Source organism: Periplaneta americana, chromosome 9 (assembly GCF_040183065.1).
Source record: "Periplaneta americana isolate PAMFEO1 chromosome 9, P.americana_PAMFEO1_priV1, whole genome shotgun sequence".
Lineage (NCBI taxonomy): Eukaryota > Metazoa > Arthropoda > Insecta > Blattodea > Blattidae > Periplaneta > Periplaneta americana.
Window position 1 is genome coordinate 46,444,763 of NC_091125.1, and position 24,245 is coordinate 46,469,007.

At 37.2% G+C, this 24,245-nt stretch overlaps 1 protein-coding gene and 1 long non-coding RNA gene across 2 annotated transcripts in view; one reads left to right on the top strand and one right to left on the bottom strand.

Annotated features, from left to right (window-relative positions):
- LOC138705889 (uncharacterized) overlaps positions 1-24,245 on the bottom strand; it is a 175,664-nt gene that overhangs the window by 112,792 nt on the left and 38,627 nt on the right. The window lies entirely within an intron of this gene.
- LOC138705888 (prohormone-1-like) overlaps positions 1-24,245 on the top strand; it is a 353,158-nt gene that overhangs the window by 9,509 nt on the left and 319,404 nt on the right. The gene's annotated exons all lie outside the window — the stretch shown is intronic.

The following is a 24,245-nucleotide window of genomic DNA, read 5'->3' on the forward strand; positions in this document are numbered from 1 at the left end:
ATTCTGGAGACTGGCGTAATCGTTCAGATACCGGCACTTTGTCCATATGTGAACGTAGCATACAAGCTTTTGTGCAGTTGAGTGAGGGCATTGCAATTACAGCAGTCAATCATTTCTTGATACACTGAAATATAAATGCACAGAACTACTATTTTGAGAGAAATTTTACTATTTAACATTAATTTTATACTAAAAGGCTATTCAAAAACGATAAATCAAGTGATAGATTGTGATAATAATGGATCTATGAGATAATGAGAGGGAGAAACTGAAGTACTCTGAGAAAACATTCATACAAGCATTCTTACACTAGAATTGTCTAAGAACAGGACCGAACTCTATTCTCTTTATTAAGAAGTAATCGAGAGATGCAATGCAGGTGGAAATTATGGCACGGAAAAGGAGAAGTTTTAGAGCAAGCAAACGTGCATTGTAAAAAATTTGACTCCTTTCTGGATACTAAAATAACATTTGAGTATCGATGCTGCCGCAAAATTGAGAAAGATTTGGGAAAATTTACTGACGTGCTATTCCTCGCCTCCTAAGTTTTTTGATTTGTGGACAGATGTCTCTGCTCGTTAACATTTCGATTACTTAAACGACAGATGTCTCTGAAAGATATCTCGTTGAACCTCAGAGGATTTTGAGGAACAAAATATACAGAGTAGAAGTAATTTAACTGTGTAGATTTTAACACCTTATTCCTTGGATATAGGACAACAAAAAATTCTAATACCATATTAGTCCCAAATGAATACTTTCCTCAGAAAAAAAAATCCCCTAAATGTTAAAACTATTTTATTCGATTAGTACTATCCATACCATTCTGATTTTTATTCTTATCATTAGAGAAACTGGTAATGAATGATTTATTGCTTTGCTGTTTTCAAATAAAATTGATAGTTTTCTTCCAAATTAAATAAAAAGATTAACGCGTATCGTTATTTCCTGGAAATATAAAGTCTCGCAACCTTTCTGCGGCTACTAAGAACGGAACGCTGCTATTCAGACCGAGTAGGTGTGTGTTTTCGAAGGTAAATCGGCAAAGCGCTGTTGCCAGACTACGCAGATTTTCAGCCTAATTTTCTAATTAACCATATACTTAATTACAAAACTCAATTACTTATTTATTTAATCAATGTATTCTATTCTCTTCTTCAATCTGCACAGTTCTATCACATCCACCATGCATAAGTAGGAAATACCATAGGCGTAAAATTAGGCTTCAGCTTCTCAATAGCTGACAGGCGTGAAGTGAAAACAGCGACACTACAGGGTTGTTTCCGATCTCTGATAACGCTTTTGAATGCCATCATGTGCGTCAGGAGTCACACCACAGCTGAACTGTGGCGCGAGGTGACAGACCAGTAGTGAGTGATCTCATAGTCAGAGTGCACGGCGACTCACAGAAGAAATTCCCAAGAAAATCGAACCTTTTTGGGAGGGATACATTACGACCCTTTCCAATGCCAAGTACAGTTAAGTGAAAATAAAAGAAACCTGCAATAAACGATGTTTCGTTATTTCCAAGAAAGGCATCTTCTTTGTACTTAATAAGATTGGTACAGCTCGAATGGAATTAATTTGTATCATCTCGTGGGTTGCGGCGACTTGTGACCGGGGATGAATTTGCTTGCTTTCTCCACTCTGGAATTAATCCCATCCGAGCTTTTCCAGTCTTATTAGGTACACACAAGATGCCTTTCTTGGAAATAACGAAACCAGGGTTTTTGCAGGCTCCTATGATTTTCACGTAACTGTACTTGGCATCGGAAAGAGTTGTTATATACCCCTCCCAAAAAAGTTCGATTTTCTTGGGTATTGCTACTGTGATACACCGTGCACTCTGATTATGAAATCACTCACTACTGGTCTTTCACCTCTCGCCGCAATTCACTGTCGGTGTGATTCCTGACGCACATGTCATTCAAATTCGTTATCAGAGATCGGAAACAGCCCTCTGTACTAGGGTATCGCGTGGAACGATGTTTCATTCCTATGAGAAGTGAGAAACGTTACACTCATACTATTGATAAAATACGTTAACTATTTTGTGGAGGTGGTTGTAGGAATATTAATACTTCAGTACGACACTGTCAAAAAGTTCGTTGAAGGGAATAGCATTCAGAAACTTCTCTTCAAGAATTGAAGATAGCCGTTAAAAATACTATTTAAAAGTAGATCAGAGAGAAGAATATGAAACGATATCCTTTAAAGACAAGCTTAAAGACTGGGATTTATTACAGTGAAAATCGTTAGATAGTTACTTGAAAGGAATCCACTCTAGGGAGCGAACTTTCCTTGGAGATAGAAATTAAAGATGCCAACAATTTAACGGTTGATAGATATTATTAACGTACGGAAGGGTAGCGTGCTGGCTCGGTAGAAGACAGTGGTTAAATTTCCAGTTATCACCATCGAGATAACAGTACTTTTACTCAGCTTTTCTAAGAAAAGTATTCTATATCAATCCAATCACAACACATGGCTTTCCAGAGCCACTTTCTTAAACGTTCGCTAAATGAAATAATAAATACATAAAACTTCATTGATTGTAGTTCACGTTAATACTTTGTTTAAAAACTTAAAATTGTTTAGTCATCACGTTAAAAGTGTTAACATTTTAACACTTTTAACGTGATGACTAAATAATTTTAAGTTTTTAAAATAATTTTATCGCGAATTACTGTATGAAATTCTTGTCACACGCCTCATATTCAATGTATTATTACTAGGGACCGGATTTTTAGGTTTTAAGAAGTTCATTTTAGGTTATTGGAATAGGTGAAACAGGTTTTCTTTTTAGGTTTTTTGTCCAATTGTGAAAGGGGTCGCAAAAATTGCCTTATTGTTAAAAATGTACACTTACAGTCAATTCTAAACAACATAACTTTCCTTTTTTTATGGAATCATTTACAATCCACTGTCGTAATAAATGTGATTTCACTTGTTTTGGCATAACTTAACACAACACAAAATATAAGACAGATTGCACAGAGACCGCAGAAAAGTTCACAGCTTGTAATCGCACACGCAAGATCAATCTTCTATGAGGGAACATGCCCGAAAACTTCACGAATTTGAACAGTGAGACTTTTTCGCATTTCATTCACCTCAAGAGAAAGTTGTTACTTTATACTTTAAACCCTTCTGCGGTCATTGGAAATTCCAAAATACACACAGTCCCAACCAGTGCCCTTGAGAGGGTGAAGCCTCTGAAGGACAGCCCGCTATACAAAGAAAGACGGAATTTCCTGTTAACCATTTTATACAAAACAACAAAAGACTGAAGGCCTAAAGAACGCAGATTGGATCGCCTTCTCCAGTGCAGAAGAGAATAAAAATTATAAGATGTATTGACTTTTCTAAATATATTTATATAAAACGCAGTAAATATAGATAAATACATATTCATTGTGATTTAGTTCTTTAGGACTTTTTAGGTACGACAGAATTTACATGTATGACTCTTATGACCATGAATCATAAAATTACCTAAGAAACTATGAGTTTAGAAAGAAAAAAAAAATAGGTAGAAACCTATAAATCCGGTTCCTAATTATTATTACTAAAAAATGCAGATTTCTCTACAACACGAAAAATAGGATGTAGAGAGAACATTTTGTAGCATTTCCTGGGTGACTTTAGCACAAGCTTCAATGATACGGTTCTTTAACCGTTCCACATTCTCAATTTTATCTTCATATACCAAGCTCTTTATCTAACCCCAAAGGAAAAAAAAAAATCAAGGGATGTTAAACCTGGAGACCTGGCCGGACATTTTACTGGTCCACGCCGACCAATTCAATGTCCAGGGAACTTTTCGTCATTTCTATAGCTTAACCCACCAGAATGAAGAATAATATCAATTCTTCTCTCTCTCGATAATGCCATTACGAAAATCAAGAAATTTGTTATAGGAAAGCTTCAAATAATCACAACAATGCACTGAAACTGTTACAGGTTCACCAAATAGTAAAGCAGGAAAAGTTAATTACCATAATTGGATAAAAATACCTTTTACAAAGCCTCCTTAGTACTGTATCATGTTACAAAATATCTGTAGATGCAGTAACTAATATTTGTGTCATTATGACTGTTATCTTTAAATAACTTGAAAACGATTAGAGATATCTCAAAACGGATTGCATCATTGATTTTTTTTTTCAGAAAATTTCACATGATTCTGAGTACCTACATGACCCCCTTTCCATTTAAATTTCAAAGTTGCATTCCAAATGGCGGCTTTTGAGATTGCTGAGGGCTAGAATCGAATGTGTCACTGGTAGAGCTTTTGGTCTTACAAATACTGGTAACACCTATAGTAATCGAAAATCAAGCATATGGAAGATATTTATATGGTTCCAGACTTTTGATTCACCCTGCATTTCTATGAATTTCCACGCCTCTTTAGTTCAATGCTGGCAGGAATTAATTTATAGCTAAATATAAATATTTCATACTTGTAAAAGTTATCAGATCAAAATTAAATCTCTATTGTAATTATCAGAAAATGCACAGTTCATTACGCTTACCTACTATGTTACTGGATTCAACTTCAGAAGTTGTAGCTCTGTGAGAAAATGGACGAAGTAACACATATTGCGGTAACAGGAAGTGTAGAATTGCCAAGTTTACGTAGCTATCAAGTACCGAAATAATTACTTTTCTCTTTTAATCGCTGATATTGTAAACGAAATACCGTGCTATTAATAAATCTATCATTTAAGATGGTCAAGCAATAAGTTATGAATATTATCACAGAAGTGGGCAAAGACCTAGGTGAAATGTTTTTAACGTTGAATAACGTTTATCTACGAGCCTGCACTAGGCACGATATATAAATCATACTGACGCGTAACATCATTTAAAAATGCCAATAATTCAATACCTGTGAAAGAAATAACACACAAACAGCGCTTAGTACGTAGAACCAAGGATCCGGGTTCGATCCCCGGCGCCGGAGTGAATTTTTCTCCTATAATATCAATTGTTATCATAACAGATATATTCTGTAGGACCAAAAATTAATCTTTACGTAGATATAAGTCCTATTAAAAATAAACGAAGAAACAAACCAAGAACCAAAGAATATGAAAACAAAGGAAAAAACAGAGAAACATATAAATGTAAAGACATGTACAAGCATAGAAGCGAACAGAGAAGGGAGAGAAATGGATAATCCAATAAAAAACAAAGAAAACAGAAAACAAGGAAGGAGCAAACAAACAAACGAAAGGAAATTAACAAATAAACAGAATAATGATAATAATATTAAGACGTATAAATGAATTATTCTTTTATTTCTGCACTAACACAGATCTACTCAATGCGACTTCTTTGGTATTCCTGTGTATTTATATGATCAGAACTTCGCTAGTCTGCGTGTAGTCTTCAGCGGTATGTAAAGACGACAGTTTGTTTCACGGTGACAATTAAGTTTCACATAGTTAATATTGTAATGTATGAAGTGTTTAACTGCTTTCCGCTTTCTTGTCGATCTTGATACAGTTCCTAATGAGGTGTTGGAGCGTAAATGCATGCGAGTTGCTTTGAGTCTTGCCCGTGACACTAGTCTCTTTGTCGGCAAGGAAACCTGAACTTTGCACGCGACCTTCTGCGCTGCTTCCTTCGAGAACCACTCAAGTGCTCAGGAACACACTGAAATGAAACTGTCGCACGTTTTCTGAAGGGTATCGATATTTCCAGCTCTCCATCTCTCTCACTGGATCTCACTTGATATTTAGCAGCGTCTACTAACACTTTGGGTCAAACGTATCAATAGCACAGAAACTGGAAACTATGAACATAATATTACTTAATCTTTTGAATATTGATTATTGAATTATGTGCTTCGTCGTTCATAGACAAGGACTCTACCTTGGACTGAACACATGCCCTCGCATAGTCCAGGAAGGTTATTTCTGGGCATGAAGAAAGTTAACTTCTTTTGTAACCTTCTCGGGGAAAAACATGCAACTATCTTGACGCATCGACCGTTTCACTTTCCAAAAAGATACCAACAGTACGAAAATAATTAAAGAGCTATTGTGGAAACTATAGAAAAAACAACTTCTTTAAATCCAGGATTAAACCCTTATCTGTCCAGATTCTTCCTCCTCCACTCCGATTTTGTTTTAGAAAGTCTGTGTTAAAGAAGGAATTTAGGAAAACACAGTGAACTGAAGTAGAGTAGGTTAATTTAATTAATTATGTTTTATTTAACGACGCTTGCAACTGCCGAGGTTATATCAGCATCGCCGGTGTGCCGGAATTTTTTCCTCCAGGAGTTCTTTTACATTCCAGTAAATCTACTGACATGACCATGTCGCATTTAAGCACACTTAAATGCCATGGACCCAGGCCGGAATCGAACCCGCAACCTAGGTCACAGAAGGCCAGCATTCTACCGACTGCGCCATCCAGACCGTCTAGAGTAGGTTAGAATGGGTTAGATAATGTAATGTAAAGTAATATGAACACAACTTAATATAACTTAACACAAAGCAGAACGTATTGTAAGATATATTTTTTTGTTTAGTGGGTTATTTTACTACGCTGTATCATCTCAGGTTATTTAGCGTCTGAATTAAATGAAGGTGATAATGCCAGTAAAATGAGTCCGGGGTCCAGCACCGATAGTTACCCAGCATTTGCTCATAGTGGGTTGAGGGAAAACCTCGGAAAAAACCTCAACCAGGTAACTTGCCCCAATTGGGATTCGAACCCGGGCCACCTGGTTTCGTGGCCAGAAACGCCAACCGTTACTCCACAGCTGTGGACTATCGTAAGATAGCACATAACTTACAACATATCGTAACATAACTTAAAACATAACATAAAACATAATTTTACGAACCTAAAACATAACGTAAGGTAGCCTAATATAAAACATAACGTTACATAACATGAAACATAACATGACTCAGCGTAAAACATAAAATGATGTAACGTGAAACATAGCATGGCAACGTGAGACTTAACATGACGTAAGGTTAAAAATAACATGACGTAACGAAAAACATAACATGACACACAACGTAAAACATAACATATAACATATCACATAACATAACTTATAACATAGCATATAACAATATATAACAAAACATTACATATAACAAAATTATGCTTTATTTAGCGACACTCACAACTGCCGATGTTGTATCTACTGATATGAGTCTGTAGCATTTAAGCACACTTAAATACCATCGACCTGGACCGGGATCGATCCCGCAACCTCGGTCACAGAAGGCCAGCACTCTACCAATTGCGTCACCCAGGCCGACCATAACATGGCATAAAAATTATATTTCATTTGGTAAGCCTTAGCACACCTCAGCATGTTCGATCTTAGTAGGCAACTGCCCCTAGTGTGAGATGCTTGAATTTTTGTGCCACAGTTACAGAAACAACCAAGGTTTAGGGGTTGCATGCCAACTTTATCATCATGTAAGACAATGAACTGGGAAATGAAAACGTATTGTCCGCCGTTATGGATATGTAGCGTATGTAGCTGTCCGAGGCTCGATTTCTAGAGTGGGCAATAGAAGAAATTTATCTCTGTCCACGGGACTGGGTGTAGTGCTGTCCGTTGTCTTAAGATTGACATGTGATGTCTTAGCGGTGGCCATGCGTAATGTCGATTCCACAACCAGAGGCCCATATTTGTGAGATGTCTAGTGTACGATCAAGCAAGTCTTCTTCCCTACCCGCAGTGGTGTGTAATTCAAACACAGAGAAGGTTAAGCAAAGTGAGAAATGAAGAAAGTTTGTATAGACTAATGGTTATCGCAGAAACCAAAGCGTGTATATAACTTATTACGTACCTACACACGTTAATTTACTGTTTCAGTTGCCCTCAAATTCAAGACCCAACTATGGTTGAGTATATGGGAAAATATGAGGGACAAAAAGTGTGCAAGGGATATCTATGATAACTATAAATCTATTGAATACTTGTTTCAATCCGGGAGAATTAGGTAATGTATAATGAAAATAAAGCGCAACTTTCACAGTCACCGGAAGTCGAATCAGAGATATAGACCTATAGGTCCCGTATTGGAAGAAAGACGATTCTGACATTTTTAAAGTCCTGGTTGTTGCCGCTAAGTCAATACATAAGAGTTCCTATGCAGATCGGTCCCAGGTAGTAATGTTTCGTAAGCTTAATGGTGGCTGTGCGGAGCGCCTGTCCCGAGAAAGCCAAGCGATAAGGGGTAAAGTGGGATCGACCTGCGTAGGGAAGCGTACACGGACATGTCCGTAAGCCGGTGTACAATCGCTCGCCGCCCGACAACAGATTTTGTTAGGTAGAGGTTGGAATGGGACCGGTCTGCATAGGAACCCTCTGTACACTGACATCGAAAATACTAAACGTCAATTTAGAAAGGAAACTATTAGGGAGGGAAAGTCCCATTCCTTATAATAGTATTTTATTTAATTACGCTTTAAAATGTAGAGTTTATTCAGCGTCGAAATTAAACGTGGGCGTGAAATTATTGATAAATTTTTCCTGCATCACTCGACCAGAGACAGAGTTCTTTTAAGTGCCGTAAATCTACGACACGTGACGCACAGGTTTACTATCCTATTGCAGTAAACGATGCCAAGGATTTCATCGCTCTTCAAAATGCATCACTGTTGGCCAGGTTTGAACCAAGAAATCTCGGATCCTATGCCAGTATGGTAACCGTCAGCCTACAAAGGGCGATCCATCTCTTGTAGGGTTCATACAAGAAGCATTTGTCTTTGCGCGTTTGAAAATCATGAAATAAGAATAACAAAAAAACACATACAGAGTTAATGGTTCCTGAGATATAACAGGTTGAATATTTTTATAAGTCTAACAGAACAGATCTTGTTTGTAATTGTTTTGAAGTTCTTTTTCAATATGTTTTTTTATCTGTTTACATAATCATAATCCTAATGATCAACATTATCATAATCACCACAGCTGTAGAGAAAAGGTTAACATATAAGGGGATCAGAAGCAAAGGAGTATAAGTGTATTTAAGTTACTTTTGAGAAAATGTAATTGAAAGTTACTAAGATTTCGTAAATTCCGTGAAGTTCTCGTTTTAAATGTTAATGTGTGATGTGGTTAAAATATACATCCCTTTGCTACTAAAATTTTATAGGCTTTATTTACCCAAGATGGACTCGTACTTTGCTCATTATTATTATTTTGTTTAGAAATGTCACTTGTTCCCCTTTGCTTCTGATCCCACATATATTATCGTGAAACGGGTGAGCCAGGTTCAAATCCTGGTTGGAACAAGTTACCTGGTTGAGGTTCTTTTCCGAGATTTCCCTCAACCAATTGAAGCTGAATTGCTGTTAATTTCGGTGTTGGACCCGGACTCATTTCGCTGTCATAATTAAACTTCTTTTCTTTTATCATCATCGTTTCTTTCCCACGTTTCGGGCTTGCTCCGATATAGAGTCAGCTGCGGGGCGACACCGAATTTGGACTCCGGTAAGTGGTCATTAGTTGCTGTTGATAGTGCTATCACAGTCTACATAGTGTATACAGTCACGAACCTTGAGTTGTTGAGGGTACTAGGAACAATAGACAGTGCCGGTACTATTTCGCATTGTCTGTGATGAGGCGATAATAGCGATCCTAGTGGTTAGAAACTATCTATGAATGCATATTCCCTACGTATTGAGCTTCGTGACTGTATATACTAGACTGTGGTACTATGTAGCGTGGGTTCTTCCCTGGATCTCATGGTACCTCGTGGTGTCTGAAGTTAGGACACCGCGGGGATGCCTACACGGTAATGTAAAGGGATTCTGCAGGCTGTAGGGAAGTTCATAGGCTGGCCGCAGAGGAATCTGCAGCGCGGGGACCTTGGGTCATGCACACCATTCCATTCCGGTAGTACAATGAGCCCAACCAAGCAACCTACGTGCGAGAGCAGCCCTTAGCCTGTGCCTCTCTCCTCAAGAGATACCAATGGTATGGATCTTCACCATTCTATGTTTGGGTCTTACAAGATTCTCAGTGACTCAAAATTTAGGAGTGGTCTGATTACCATCGCTTCAGTTAATTTGAATTTTTAATAGTAGGTTTGTTTCCATACATCATTCTTAATATATAGTACAGTAGGTCCAAGAAAATATTACAGTCTTCTACGGTAAATATATAATGGTTTGCCTCATGAAATTACAAATACGAATGATTTAAGATATTTTAAAAGATACATCAAAAGAATTTTAACAAACCTCTGTCCCTACAATTTAGATGAAATATGAGTGGGATACACTAGTCCTAATTCATTGTATTTTTATCTATTTTAATTATTGTTTTCTGTTTTAATTATCGTTTCTCTCTCTCTCTCTGACAAGTCCTATGGTTTTAACTCTTTTATGGACAAATAAAAAAATGAAATGAAACAATATTCACCAATACAATTTAAAAACTTATATTAAACACAAGTGCAAAAAACAATGCCCTCAAAGTTATAGACGATTCTTTTCCATGTGAGGGGGCAGTAAGATACTAACGTTACAGTAAATTAAATACGAAGGACAAAATTTCTCACTTAGATATTGTGTTAACCTACCTTCTGGAATTTGTGCCCCTTCATTGACGACAAAGGATAGTTCACGCATGACGGAACATCACTCTATTTTCTCGGGATCGTTTGACGTCTTCTAGACCACCAGTCCAGTGAATAATGAATAGGTCACAGAAATTCAGTCAATTGTCCTGCACGGTGCCCTGTCCTCCAGTCCCTTGAATTCTTAGCTGTGGGGACATTCCAAGACTTCGGTAGTATTCAAGACAAATCAATAACTTGGATACATTGCGACAAAGGATTGTGAATACCTATCAACAGATTCGTGAGCAACAAGGCATTATCGAAGGAACACGTGTTCTTTAGCAACGAAGGAATGAACGCTGTACACATGACTGGGCATCATATATAGAACTTGCTGTAGCAGTAATATCGAAGACCTTGAGCTATATAATTATTCGTATTTTTGTTTTTAACCTATGTTTATCGGATTTTTTAAAATTAATTTGATGAATGCTATCTACCACTTGGCGGATCATTGTGCTAGCCACACGATACTTCCGTATTGTTAGGATGATCGTTCACCTCTGCTGAGACATATGGACATCAAATTCTGTAACCCAACTTTTTATTCACTCTCTGTAGTTCTTTCACTATATTTTATGTGCTGCTATATATCTTGTAATTTGTTCCGGGTATTTATATTCTAATTTATCCTCAGTTTCAAATCTGCTAATGGTATACGAAGTTTAGTTCATTGGACCTCAATCTGGTCGTGCCTTTTTTCGAAATTCTAATTTCACAACAAAAGATGTGTTAATTTGAATGTAATCGCGATCAGTGCCATTAATACATCTTAAAAATATGTACGGTAATAATGTAGGCTACTTCATTCTAAAGTTATCGAAATCTTATGCTTCAGTTCTTGGAAAAATTGCATTTTAATGTAGCAGTCGGATATAATATCATTTAAAAATTTATTGTTCTTTTGCCGTGCATTAAACCATATCTCTGCATTACTAACTTATGCTCTTTTACTAAGTGAGATAATAAATCACTGTAAGTTACTAAATTAATTCTACCAGGACGTGAGATGCTATTTATAAAACATCTTCTGGTTTTAAAGTATTTGATAGACTATTAATGTAAAGTGAACTTGAGACCATCATTTATATTGATTATTCATTTTTTGTTTATTTTCATTTTGTAAACTTTCAACATCTTATTTATAAACAAATTAAACAATCCACAACCTTCTCTCAATCCTCTAGCTGCATAAATTGAAGACCTGAACTGGCAAATATCCTAAGTCCAAAGTTTACCGAATTTGACTTTTTACCTGACGTATGTTATGTTTTCTATAAGCTACCATTCTGTATAAAATAATATTCCAAGTCTGACTCTAAGCCTGTGTTTCTGAATGATACAAATATTCATTTAAATACTCTTATATTGCAAGCTTATATGGTCTCTTTGCTCTACAGAAAAATTTACTTCAGTGGACTTGGAATGTTTGTCAATTCGGTTCTTCAATTTATTTTGAAGTATGTTTTCCTCTAGTTTTTTTTTATTTCTGTGCTTATCTGAAAATGTTATTACTTCTAATACAATTATTGGCTTCGTAACGCTAATAAGTTCAGTCGGATATTTTCGCCCCAACAATGACGGGAAGACTCGAATTTCTGCAATTATAGAGAGACATCGGATTTGCAAGGAAATATTTTTATCATACCAATAATCACGCTTCGAGTGCTGTCCTTCATTAAATCGCTTTTAATATGTACGGTATATTAATATCCCAGGCTATGCAAACTTGACAGATCTGTTCTTATGTGCACGGGTAAAATACGTCTTTGGAATGGAATGGAATTACAGGAAGGGGCACTATAGCTCACGATCTGTTACGATCTATTATGCTCACCCTCAAGCTAGGCGCATTCCCAAACCCACGTCGGCTGACTATACTAAGGTTCGCTGCGTTCCCAGGTTCCGAGCAAGCAATGCCCTCGTTCTTAGGCCAGCCCCCGCCATGTGTCGCCAGTCAACGATCGGGGAATGCTATGGAATGCTGACGAAATGGATAAATGGTGACGGAATGATGTAGATGCCTAATAAAGGGAAAAACGGGAGAACCCGAGAAAAACTCCAACTGCGACCTTGTCCGCCACAAGTGTCACTATAGCTTTTTCAATGAAACACTCCAGACCTGACAGAGACTGGAACTCAGGTAATCTGCGTGACAGGGCGGAGATCTGACCACTCAGCCACCAAAGGGGAAAATCGTCTTTAATTAGTTAAAAACATATTCAATGTAGCCACAGCCAAGTTATCTGTTGCTACGATTTAGATAAGCTAAACGCTGATACATTACTGTGATCACATATAACAGTGTGATTGGCATCGTCTGCCTCTCATTAGTGCCATTAAACTGTTGCATAATAAAAGAGCTATCAGTCGCAGGAAGCAGGTACACTTTAAAGCCTAGGTTTTTCTGAACCGACGCATGCGAATTGCGAGGTGCGAGGCCCGTCTCGCACAAATCCGGACTTTACTAGAAATAGTGAGTGATTTCTATAACTGCGAGGTACGGAGACCTCGCACCTCGCAGCTATTGAAACCACTCACCATCTTTCGTGTAGTCCGGATTTGTGCGAGGCGGGCCTCGCACCTCGCAACTCGCATGCGTCGGTTCAGAAAAACCAAGGCTTAACTTCGTGTTTTAATCTGCATGAATAAGGTATTAACTTAGTTACAGTAATCAAGGGGTCATGGATCTGTGTTAGCATATGGAGTGTGTGTTACTTAAAGAGTTACTGCTTGCGGTTCCGACAATTTCAAGCCCAAAATTAATTTTCCTTACTCTTAACAGAGCAAAATTAATGTAGTGAATGCAAGAAGGTGTCTTTCAGTAACAGACAATAAGCAGAGTTGCGTTGAAGTGCTATAACGTTGCATTTGATAAAGTACAATACGATTCAACCACTGGTGATTGTGTGGTCTAGTAATACCAGAAACAAAGTCCATATTAATAACAATGTAATATGATATCGAGGTGTGATTGGATACAAACCACTTAATTTAAATGAGCGATTATACTTTCCCGTTGCATAAACTATAGAGGAAGTTGATGGTGTTGCACAGAAATCGTTACGTTGAGGGAATTACAAGTTTTCAACATCGATGATGTAAAAGACTAATGCCTCAACTACTGGCGTTCTTTTCCCTCAACATCTCTCCTTCAAGTCTTCCTTACCATTCTTCCGCTCTTCCTTCTCCTTCTGCTGTCCTTCCTTCTTATTCTCGTCCTCTTGAGTTCCAACTTCTCCATTTTTCCTTTACTCCTTTCCAATTACCTCGTTATTACCCCCTCTTTCTTTCACCTTCTCTTCTTCCTTCTCTCCTTGTTTATATTTTCTTTTCATCTGATTTCTCTTTCCTCTCTTTCCTTCTCCCTGTATATTTCTCTCCTCTTTTTTCTTCCATTTCTACTCCTCTCCCCCTCTTAGTTCTCACTTGTACTCTCCTGTCCTTTCCTCTCTTGGATGTCACTCTCCTTCCTTCTCTCTTCTATGCTCCCCTCTCTCTTCCTGTCTTTTCTTTCCCTTGCATGCTTCTCCCTTTCTCCCTCTCTTATTTCTTTCCTGTACGAGTATGCTTCTATCTCCCTCATCGTTTTCTTTTCGATGATTTCTCCTTTTCCTCTTTCTCTGTATGCTTCCCTCCTCCTTTGTCTACAGTATGCTCTCCGCATTTTCCCCTCTAATCAGAAAGTTCCTCTTCCTTCTTCTCAGTATGTTTTTCACTCTCTTCCTAACTTTTCTCTCCCCTGAATGCACTTTCCCATCTCTCTCTCTCTCTCTTCCTTAACACTGTAAGTTTCTCTCCATCTATTTCTCCTCCGTATGCTCCACTTATCATTATATCCTTTTCACTCCTCTCCTTCTTCCTGTCTTTTCTCTCCCCTGTATGCTCCTCTCCCTCACTTACTTCTCCCATTATGTGATTCTCCCTCTCTTTCTTCTACACTGTATAATCCTCTCTTTTCTATCTATTCTCTCTCATGCATGCTCTTTTCCATCTCCCTCTTTTTCCTGTATACTTCTCTTGCTCTCTTCGTTATCTCTTGTATACTCCTCTTCCTCTCTTCGTTATCTCTTTTATGCTCCTCTTTCTCTTCCTGTTTTATCTCTCTCCAGTATGCTCCTCTCACTCAATTACTTCTCCCCTTATGTTTCTCTCCCTCTCTTACTTATATCTTGTATGCTCTTCTCCCTCTTTACATCTTTTTTCTCCCATGTATGCTCCTCTCCCTCACTTATTCTTCCCTCTGTGTTCCTCTTCCTCTCTCTTCTCCCTTTTATACTCCACTCCTTCCTAACTTTTCTCTCTCCTGCATGCTTCTCTCCATCTCCCTCTCTTCCCTGTATTGTCCTCTCCCTCTCTTCCCTGTATTGTCCTCTCCCTCTCTTCGTTATCTCTTATATGCTCCTCTCTCCTTCTTGTCTTTTCTCTCCCCTGTATGCTCCTCTCCCTCACTTACATCTCCCCTTATGTTCCTTTCCCTCTCTCTCTCCTTCCCTGCATGCTCCTCTCACTTTTCATGTATTTTCTCTCCCTACTTCGTTTCTCTTGTCTCCTCTTTCCCTTCTCACTTACATCTCCCTCTTCCCCGTCTTTTCCTCTTCCTTCACTACTTCGTGTTTCATGTTTCTGTATAGAATAATTAGATACATGTATGTTATTCATGTTAAGATTTCAATTTCAAAGTTATTTTGAAACTCTCTGATTTTCCTTGGATTAATATTGAAATTTTACTTCAAGCTGTTTACCATACATGCAGAAAATATAACTTCAGACCATTTTGCTTACATTTTAACTTTCTGAAAATTACTGACTTTTCACTACTTATATTTTAAGTTCTAAGTACTAAACGGTCGATCAACTTGTATTGGTTAAGCTAGTGGTTCAGGCAACAGGCTTCCTTCCCATGTAACATCCCACAGTTCATCATCATCATCATCATCATCATCATCATCATCATCATCATCATCATCATCATAATCATCATCATGTGTAACGTAGAACCATCATCGCCTGTGATGCACTCTGGATGGTTACTAACGAAATAAGTGGTCTACGCTTCTCGACACTAACAATACTGTACATGCGCTCGAAGAGTCAGTCGAATAATGGCAAGTTAAGGACCTTGCCACTGCATAAAAAAATTCTAAGCATTATGCTTGTCGAAAAGTTTTCATGCACCAACTGAAATGAAACAGACTCTGAGGTACAAATTACAAATTTAGGTAATGTGAAGAAAATTATAAATTAATTTTATTAAGAGTTCCGAAAGTGGTTCTTTAATAACAAAAGTGCATCGTTTCGATTTTAATATAAATCTATACTACTAATTCGGCACTTATGAATGTAATAAATTTAACCAGAGCTATTAATATTATCCTCAACAGTAGAGTAAAAAAGAGAAAGGAAAATATGGAATTTAAACATTTAAACTGTCAGATTGAAACCTACCATAAATAAATAATGTGTGATATAATTACGAAGTGGTCACAGACAGAATATCTAAATCTTTATGACGTCTGTACAGGTTTGGTATAAATCATTTTTTGAAAAGGTAAACTACTAGTAATTGCGTATAAGTGAGGAAGTATGGGAAATGTTACCATGTTTCAAGGTAATACGTAGTACTTATTATTCAGGCTTTATCAGTTGGAAAGTTACGAATTGAAAAATAAATGTTAATGGTGTTGAGAGCCATAAAATAATTCCATGTACATGAAATGTAACGCATTCAGAGTCCTATGTCAGTAATGATAGAATTCCTCGGGTCTTTGTTCGCAACAGTTCTAGTGCGGTGAGACTTTCTTCCCACAATCGTTACATAGTTCACATACAAAGTCAGGCTACAAAACATCAGTAGAACTTGTTTCGAAACTTGTAAAATTATATGACTCGACATAATTTTGGAAAGAATGTTTTTAGTGGTCTAGAAGTTGAAGTATGTACACGTAGTCAGAGCTGTATGGAATTAACATCAAAGGATAAACATTCCGATGCTTACTGTCGACAGTCCCTGCAAGTAAAGGACTGTTAAATATTCCCTTTGAAATCGGTATGAGTGTGAAATTCTGCATTAGCGAAAGGACGACTGCAGGAAGCTAATGTAACAATAATGCAATGAAGAAGTTTCTATCATTCAAGTTGTTTCTCAAAATTTGAAAGGTGAGAATTATAGTAGGATCAGAACATAGTGTTCAATACACAGTATACAGAGTGATTCACGAGAATTTCCGTCCTTTACGGAGCTTATTTCCGAAGACATTCTGAGCAAAAAATGTAATATAACAACATGGGTCTTATTCTCAATATTTACAGAGTTACGTTTCGTTATTGGAACGCATTGCTGTGAACGCGTGATCTTGGTCAGCGTGCAGTCAGCAGCCAGCGCGAGCGCTACGGAAATCAAAGATAGCCGTATGCAGTTACGTAGCGCGACGAGTGCCGTTCACAAGCGTGCGGCCAAGTGTACTCAAGCGGACGGCGACATTTTTTTAAATGTGTTGTTAAACTCTCCAAGACTGTGAATTAGGATGCAAAATTGAACTGCAAATAATTAAGTCGGTTGAAGTGGTGTGATTTGTAATAATTGTTGTGATAAGTGCGTAAGAATAATGTAAGAATGTAAGATGTCTGTACGAAGCAACTAAGGAGTTCACAGCACATTTTTAGCTTCATAATACTTGCCAATTAAAGAAATGACACTGCTAAATGGTTCATTCTCTATTTGTATTATTCTTTTACCTTCACATTAAAGGAAAGACGTATTTTACAAACAACTTTAAATTAGTGTAACTCTGAAAATATTGAGAATAGGAACTATGTTTATATGACATTTTTTTCTCAAAATGTCTTCAGAAATAAGCTCCGTAAAGGACGGTAAACCTCGTGAATCACCCTGTATAATCGTAAGCCTTTGAAGAGGTACGATTTACAGATCACTATAAGATAAAGTACAAGATATGAATTAATAGATCAAACTAACGTTTTCAATACCATGCGTTTATGAGCTGTACGTCATTTCTTAGGGCCATGTATAGCGAGAAAGTAAGGCTTACATTTTTCAGTCAATCAGCAAGTTGTAGGGATAGTCTTAAATACTTGCCGTCTTTACCCTCAAAGACATAACCCTGGTACTCATTTCTGATAGAGGCTGAGTGAACCCCAGGGTCATAATGCGGCCCGAATGAGTACGTCATTGAAGAATATGGCTCCATCGGGAATCGAACCCGCGACCTCCTGGCGTGCAGCGCAACTATTTTATTTATCAGAGAAATTAAATAACGTTATTTTTTCTGGTACATGCAATAGTGTGCGAAAGAAAACAGCAACAAAACCATAGAAAGAAATACTTTCATTTAATTTTTAGAGTCTATATGGCTGCAAATCTTTGACATTAAGGAAGCATAATTTAACACGAATGGAAAATAAATAAAAGTGAAGTTTTTAGAAGAATTACTGAGAAGAATAAGTACCAAAAATAAAAAAGAACTATGTGTCGGGAATATCAATAAGGAATTGGAAAAGGCAAACATATCCAGACAATGTCAATAAGTTAATTTAGAGATGATGTTTGTACTGATAGGAAACGTACAGATATGGAACGTCAAGACAGTTTTGTGAATAAAATTTGAATTATTCGGGTTATGTTCACTAGCGCCACGAGATAACACAAAAGCAGAAAGTGTTAAACAATGAAAAGTACGTGTTATTTTAAAATATAGCTATTAAGCATGTATGGTGTAACTACGAGAAACATTTTCATTTTAATAAGTGAATAGTTATTTCTTTTCAGACTTAAACGGTTGCTTTTTCAAAAGTAGGCCTATATAATCTTACAAACCGAAGACTGACTCGTGAAAGTAAACTCAGTCAATTTTAAAGACTTAATGTCCATGTGTGAAACGGAGGAAGTTTATACAAAGGTTTATAAAGAACACAACCCATACGCTAATATCTTTGCAAGAGACGACATGGAAAGAAAACATGTGAAACCATCTGAAGTAATACCGTCAAGTGGGGCTACTTTGATAGATTTAACTTACATTGTTTATGGTTACAGTTTAATTTTTTAGTATTTTAACATATAAAAAATATGTAGATATCAGATTGTCTTTACCTTGCTATCCTATTTCTAAGAAAATAAATTTGTTGATTTGTCCCCGCGAAAAAAAAATAAAGACCATACTATCAAAGCTAAACTGTGATGGGGGCTACTTTGATATACCATTATTTAAAGCCAGATTTCCATAGTAACCCGAAGATGACGTAATAGAGTCAAACTAAAGTTGTGAGATTTGCTATTATAGAGGTAAATCAGGGTAAATTAAGCAAATGAAATTATATTTAAAGGAAATTTCAAAAACCACATTAGTATTTCATTTGCAATAAAAGTACAAAGGCTCATTGTACATTATAACAGACATAGAAAATTATATAAGTTGTTGAAATCAAATTTGTTCTATCAAAACATTACCAATCTCATAAATAATTAATCTAGACTACAAACTAAATCAACTTTTCATAAAAATAATGGAAACAAAACTAGAATTTACTTGAATTCAAGAACAATAGGGAAGACATAAATCATGGAATTGTCAGTTAGTTCTGCGACTGAAGAAGGTAAAATCTTGACGATGTGTCGCATTGAAATAGTAGAAATGTTCTGTCAATTGGCTTAAATTTTGTTTCACTCTCATCAGCTCTTTTGAGACCATGAATCACTATCCCATTTGATGCCTTGTCCACAATTTCAAAGACATGTGTGAAGATTTTCTTATCGTTACTATAAAGAAATTTAGCAAGGATGAAATTTCCTGTTTTTGGGTTTTCTGATTCTATTTCATATGTTAGTATCTTCTGGAATTTTGGGGCCTGAAACTTTGATCTGCCTACTTACACAAATCACCTGAGGCTATTCGTCATTGTTGTTTGAAGTAGACGCAGTAACTATACTCTTCCCTCATTCAACATTGAGTCGTCTCTTTTTTCTCATCATGGAGCCAGCTGTACTAGAATTCCCAAATCCGTGTTCTTGAAGAAATGCCATGAGGCAACTCTCAACCTGTTGTTCAACAACTTCTACAGGCTCCGGAATTTTTTGAGGACTTCTTTCTTATTGCAAGGACAAATGCCCGTAGAAAAGGAACTGTTTTTATCAAAATATGTTTTATTTCAGACTGTTCTGTGTCTCCGGGAAATGATTGCTTATTAGTATTTGTCTGTAACTTTGTCTTATCCATGTGGATCAATGTTTTCTTCAACAATCTTGGAAAATTAGCCTTCGGTACAATTGAAAATCGAGGATTTTCTCTTTCCACTCCATCAAAATATGCCTCCAGGCTCCTCTGAAGAATCTGAAAAATTGTTGTACTGACGAGAACCTGGTTCCTTTTTATAACCTCGCACAACAGTAGCTCTGTACGGACAGCGATAACGTCTAAAACAATATAAATGTAATTTTAAATGTTTGACTAGATTATCAATTTAGCCCCATCCTCTCTATCAAAGTTACCCCGTGACTCTTCAACGTAACTGGTGTCCATACTGCAACATTCGAGTGAACGACAAGCAACGCTTTAAATGCCAAATAACTACTTTATATGAAGATAGAATTGAATACTCTTTTATAAGTATGCGTATCTGTGTAGCTTCAAAGTTTTGCAGGTATCAGAAATCCTCATTCACTTTATAAACCACAAAATATTTAATTTCTCCTCTACAACATGTATTTATATAGCACTGTCGCTATCTCATAACTAGTTTAACAGAGATGCCAACACGAGATCCAAAGTTGGCCACATTCTGATATCTTTCGCGCGAATTCGATTTTAGTAATCGATCGAAGTGGTTATCAAAGTAGCCCCCAATATCAAAGTAACCCCTAATGACGGTATTTAACTTATATATCTCCCTTTTGATATTAGCTTTCAATTCTTCTAGTACAATATTTATGCAGGATGGTTTCAAACTCTTTAAGTACCTTTAAAAAATCCCAAAGAAAAATACCGTATTTTCTCGACTATCCCGCGCACTTTTTTCCCCATACTTACAAGTAAAAAGTAAGGGTGTGCGGCTTATTCGAAATGAAGTTGACAACATTGCCCAACTTTCCTCTCGCCAACTCCTAAGCTTATAGCGCATGCCATTCTCTTCCCGCACAGATGTCTAAATTGTTAACACTATTAAATGGCGTTTGGATTGGCAGTAATTACATGTGTCAGAATCAAGTTCAAGTGTGGTAAGTGTAGCCTATAGTTTGTGGTCTTATATTTTCAGTTCTGAAAATGAGTACCACTGAAGTATGAGATTGCGATCCTTTACTTACAGCGAAAAAGTTAAAAACTTATCAAAGATGCGGAGCAACATGTAAATCGTGCTACAGCTCGTAAATTTTATGTAAGTGAAAGTTGCATCAGGGACAGGAGGAAAAAGAAGGAATTATTATTATTAAATAACAATGGAAACAGGAGAACTTTTCGTGGTCAGAAAGTTAAATTTCTCAGCGTGGAGGCCAAAATAATCCATTATTTAATGGAGAAATGGCAGATTAGGTGCGCTGTTTCGATAGAAATTTGCCAACTAAAGGCCCTGGCCCCTTTTCCAGGATAAAATTTATTGCTTACTGAACTGTATTTGTGTTTTTTTTTTTTTAGTTGTCGTGAATACATTTGTTGAAAGTTTGTTTTTTTAGTGAGGGGGGGAGGGCTTTCAAAAATGGAATGCGCGGCTTAATCGAGGGCGCGGGGTATTCGAGAAAATACGGTACCTCGAGGAATAAAATCTGTAATCCTACAGACCACAAATATTTTGAGATCAGACGGTTACAAAAGAAATTACAGTAACACGACCATAGTTCTGTTAGCGAATGACAAGTGGTGCCATCTCGTTGTAACCAATAGTTTCAGTCATTCTTCTCCAACAATAAAATGAACTGATGAATTAGGCATGTTACGTCAAATCCTCACCATTCACTGTTCCGTAAAAATAAATATAGGCCTTGTTACTCGACGACGGTAGACCGCACACTAAATCCCAATTTTCACCACTCCATATTCAATACACAGCCATGCAAGTAAAAACAGGCCTCTCATTACCGAAACAAACATGATCCAGCAACTGAATCCCATTTTCATCGGTAAAAGAACGCAACAAACAGCAATATAATAAACGTTTTTCATGGTCTGAGTCTTTCAGTTCATTAACGACATTGATACGGTATGCTTGCGATTGAAGAGTGTAATACCAAAACGCGTTCAGTCCATTTTTACGAAAGCACTGGATTAGTTTTTTATCCACCTGTCTACGGAATGAGCGAGTTTTCAAGTAGGTTATATGCACAATAACTCAAACTTTTAGACAAGGATTGATGTTGTTTTGGAAGAAAATAAGCTTAAAATATAATTATAGAGGTCTCAAACATAATCATATATATAAATCATAAAAATGGACAACTGGACTGAGCGAATTTTGGGATGACACTCTTCAATTTCACCTTCTTTATAGTGTCCTCAAAAGCATAACTAATGATAATGGAATTAGCGAAGATGAGTTTCTAAGTAATTGTTTACGTGAGCGAATTAGATTCTGCACATCATCATCATCATCATCATCATCATCATCATCATCATCATCATCATCATCATCATCTTCGAGAGCTTCTAGGCTTAACAAGGATGACCATCTTGAGCTATTTCACATACCTAGTCACTAAATTTCCCAATTAAATTCATTTTTATTCGGTTATTTAACGATGCTATGTCAACTACTACCTAGGTTATTTAGCATATGATATCGAGATCCTACATTTGCGAGATGAGATCGAGGATTTGACAAAGATTGCCTACATTCGCCTTACGGTTGGGGAAAACCTCGGAAAAATTCCAATCAGGTAATCAGTCCAAGCGGGAATCGAACTCACACCAGAGCGCAGTTCTTGAACATAATAAAATGCAACTGCAGACTGAGCTACGCCGGTGACTGATTATGTACGATATTGTTGGCTTGTTAGGAATTCGTCTTACATACGTATGTAAGATATACGTGGGCGAAATAATTTTCAACACTAAACACACTTTTGTTCTTGGAAGACAACGTAACTGATGTGAGACAGAGGTACAGACATGAATAATTCAAGGAAACAAGCACATATCAGGATCATAGTTATGAATTGCTTTTTCAAAACAATGTGCGAATTAGTGCCAGAAAGCGCCGCGTCTGTGGCTCAAGTCCTAGCACACTGGTCTTCTTTCCAAGCGGCCCCGGTTCGACTCCAAGCCAGATCGTGATGGAATTTGTGGTGGATAAAGCAGACGTTGCAAAAGATTTTTCTCGGGATACTCCCCTTTCCCTCTGTCATTTCACCAACATTCTTCACCATCCCCTCATTTTAACTATCATCTACAACAGTAAAAACAGGCTGGAGTGATATCTGAGGGTTGTACGGGTTGCCGATGCTGTTATAAGTTCTGTTCCAGGTTCTGGGTTCAGTAACCGATGCGATCTTACGTGCAGGGGCCGGGAAGGACAGCCCACCTTTCAGCGTCAGATTCACAAATGCCATCCAGGCCATTCGTCGGACTTAGACAATCATCACATATAGGGTGTGCAATGGGCCTAAATGGCTTAAGTGCAAGGACGCATCCCTTCGTGAAATCAATGAAGTACCGGAGAATATACCGATATCCGACGTATTTGAGCCTTAATTTAACAGATGTTTAAACATTACGGTTATGTAAGGGTAAAGATGTGTGTGAAACTGGTATAATGTCCAATCATAAATAACTTTATTTCGGTATCCCATCTCTTATTCTTTGCTCTAGAATATGCCATTAGGAAAGTCCAGGATAACAGAGAGGGTTTGGAATTGAACGGGTTACATCAGCTGCTTGTCTACGCGGATAACGTGAATATGTTAGGAGAAAATCCACAAATGATTAGGGAAAACATAGGAATTTTACTTGAAGCAAGTAAAGAGATGGGTTTGGAAGTAAATCTCGAAAAGACAAAGTATATGATGATTATTTCTCATGACCAGAATATTATACGAAATGGAAATATAAACAAATTGGAAATTTATCTTTTGAAGAGGTGGAAAAATTCAAACCTCTAGGAGCAACTGTAACAAATATAAAAGACACTCGGGAGGAAATTAAACGCAGAATAAATATGGGAAATGCCTGTTATTATTGGGCTGAGAAGCTTTTGTCATCCAGTCTGCTCTCAAAAAAACCTGAAAGTTAAAATTTATAAAACAATTATATTACCGGTTGTTTTGTATGGTTGCGAAACTTGGACTCTCACTTTGAGAAAGGAACAGAGGTTAAGAGTATTTGAGCACAAGGTGCTTAGAAAAATATTTGGGGCTAAGAGGGATGAAGTTACAGAAGAATGGAGAAAGTTACACAACGCAGAACTGCACACATTGTATTCTTCACCTAAAATAATTAGGAACATTAAATCAAGAAGTTTGAGATGGGCGTTGCATGTAGCACGTATGGCCGAATCCAGAAATGCATATAGCGTGTTAGTTGGGAGGCCGGAGGGAAAAAGATCTTTGGGGAGGCCGAGACGTACAGTTACCCTGAAAAAGAATGAGACGATTCTTGGTCGTCGGAAGTTAAAGTTCTACAGCGCGGTTCA